Source organism: Mastomys coucha, unplaced genomic scaffold, assembly GCF_008632895.1.
Source record: "Mastomys coucha isolate ucsf_1 unplaced genomic scaffold, UCSF_Mcou_1 pScaffold8, whole genome shotgun sequence".
NCBI lineage: Eukaryota > Metazoa > Chordata > Mammalia > Rodentia > Muridae > Mastomys > Mastomys coucha.
In genome coordinates this window covers 9,284,345-9,287,181 of record NW_022196914.1, presented here as the reverse complement: position 1 = coordinate 9,287,181, position 2,837 = coordinate 9,284,345, and the positions used below count along the sequence as shown (strand labels likewise).

The 2,837-nt window shown below is 42.3% G+C and overlaps 1 long non-coding RNA gene across 1 annotated transcript; it reads right to left on the bottom strand.

The window, feature by feature from the left end:
* Window positions 1–223: 223 nt before the first annotated feature.
* On the bottom strand, window positions 224–842 carry LOC116083913. The gene is made up of 2 exons (XR_004115937.1): window positions 794–842; window positions 224–427 (listed from the first exon to the last, which is right to left on the bottom strand). It is a non-coding gene; the product is annotated as an uncharacterized LOC116083913 (long non-coding RNA).
* Between the last annotated feature and the right edge of the window lie 1,995 nt (window positions 843–2,837).

Genomic DNA, 2,837 nt, shown 5'->3' with positions numbered 1-2,837 from the left:
TCATACCTACCCATTTAATTTTCCTCTCTAATGTCAATTGTTTCAGATTTTAATTAGGTACACACACACACAAATCCCATGCCAGAATCATTGGTTAGTGTTAAGTTAGATGACTAGAAGATGTATGCAAAGTAGGGATCAAAAATCTTGGGGCCTCTTTAGAGTACCACCTAACACACTACAGAGGGAGGTAAAATCCAGTCCACGGCACAGAGCCATCCAGTTCTCTTCAGGAAATAACAGTTTATGGAACCATGTATGGGTCTCCTGCTTGGCCTTGACCACTCTGACTCTCTGGTTTTATCATCAGGATGATTTGTAAACCAAGTCCTAGATCCTTCTTTGTATTTTGTTTCTCTGTCATCTCAGGTTGCCATAACAGCATGAAGTCATCCCTCAGTATCCACCAAAATAGGTTCCAGGACCCCTGTGAATCCCAACAGCCAGAAACACATCTATTACAAGAAATGAAATGATTTCCGCATATAACCTATATGCAACTTCCTGCAAAACTTAAATCATCTCTAGATAACATATTCAATTTAATTTAATGTAAACTGTTTTTCTCTATTATTTATGGCATGCTGGAAAGGAGTTGAGATACAGTTGAGATACAGTTTTTTTTTACAAACATTTTCCAATTCCTAGTTTGTTGAATCGATGAATGGGTAGGACACAGATGCAAATGACTAGCTATGCCATAGATTGCATGGATAAAATAACAGGAACATATTCCTTACTACTTCAGAGACAGACGATGGAGCAGGTCATAACTTCATCTCCACATAGTTACCTCCCAAAGGTTCCATCTCCAAATATCATGAGATTGGAGTTAGGGCGACACTATAGAAGAGGAGACAAAAGTCAGTCTACAATAATTTAATGGGGCTGGAGAAATGGCTCAGCTGTTAAGAGCACTGACTGCTCCTGCAGAGAACAAAGAAAGAAAAGTAAAGCAAACAAAAAATGACTTTAAGATTCTATCTCATCCCAGTCAGAATACTACCACCAAAGAAACAAACAACACAAACCAGCAAAGATGTAAACAAAGAGGAAAGCAGTTCGTGGGAATGTAAACTGATCCAGTCACAACGGGAATCAGTGAGGAGGTTCTGTCCTAAAACACTAAAAACAGAACTACTATAGACACAGCTACACCATTCCTGGGTACACACCAAGAGATACTTACACATTTATGTTTGTCCTTGCACTGTTCACAGCAGTCAAGACTGGAGTCAGCCCAGATGTTCATCAACAGATCAATGAAGAAAATGGGGTGCCTGTGCACAATGGAATTTGATTCAGCTATAATGAGCAATAAAATCATAACATCTGAAAGAAAATGAATGGGGCCACAGATCACCTTGTTAAGCAAAATAAGCCAGTCTCAGATGAATGGCATGCTTTCTCTCATATGTAGAATCTAGGTTCAGGTAACATGCACATGCACGCATACACCACATACACACAGAGAGAGAACAATAAAGAAAGGGGACTGGGAAAAAAAGAGGACTAAAGGGATGGGGAAGAGGAAAATCCTTGAGGTGGGAGAGGTGTCTAGCTAGACGAGCAGAGGAAAGAAAAAGTGAGATCCATAGGGTGGAAAGAGTAAGAAGGCAGTGCAATGGCGTGTGCGTGTGAAAATGGAGCAATAAGACCCATGTTGCTGCATGCTAGCCGAAAGGTGAATAAGAAGCTCTGTGTATAGCATTTTATGGCCTATGTCTCTACATTTCTGCCACATATCTCCCTCAAATCAGCTCCAAAGACCTAAACATGTTCATGTCTACCATAGCAATGACTCTGCTTCTTGGTACCAATTTTCAGTAGCAACCTGGTTTCAAAGCTCTGTGACAAAATATCAAACAGAACCAACTCAAGGCTCATGGTTTCAGAAATGTGGTTCCTTGTGGTGAGGGAAGGGTGCTGCCTGAAGCCGTTCTGTCTGTGGCAGTAGGCATAGTGGCATCCTCCTCACGGGCAGCAGAGACAGAAGCGTAGAACCAAAATCAGGTGTGACCTTTCAAAAGCCCTCGAATGACCTATTTCTACAAGGTAGGCATGACATCTCAAAGGTTTCATAATGTCCCAAAAAGTGCCACCAGCTGGGTATCAAGTGTTTGCACACAGGGACCCGTAAGGAACATTTTAACTTAAGTTTAGCATGACTACACTCTTATTTCTTTCTTGTGTGCATGTGGCGTGCATACACTTGTCTGTGTAGACCTGCGCGTGTGCACACACACACACACACACACACACACACACACACACACACAGGCCAGAGGCTGATGTCTGCTTTCTTGGTCTCCATGTTATCCCGTGAGACACAGGGTCTCTGCCTCTGAACCTGGAGCTGGGCTGGAAAACAGCAAGTACAGGCATCTTCCTGCATTTGTTCCTCCTAGGTGCTGGGGTTACAGGCACTCAACCAACCATTCACAATTTTTTCTTGAACTGCGGCCCTCATGCTTGCATGGGAAATCCCCTTAACCAAGGAATCATCTCAACCCTGCACTCCTTTTCTTCTTTTCCCATTGTAATAACTTTTGTTGCTACTTTGAGTTATCATGTGGATCAAATCCCAATGGTGATGGTTCGTGAATGTTTTGCTTTCCTGTATGTATACAAAGCAAAGGAAAGAAGAAAGTGTCCTCTGTCTGTATTCAGACTAGTGCGCCCTTGCACCCCACCCCACTGTGCTTTCCAAAGTGTATTCCCCTAAAGTCTGCTGCCCTGCCTCTATTTTCACTTGAAAATTCCTTTTGAGTTCAAGATAACCATGAGTCTCCAAATGGTTGACTGTTGCTAAGGAAAAAATTAAACCCCCATCACCA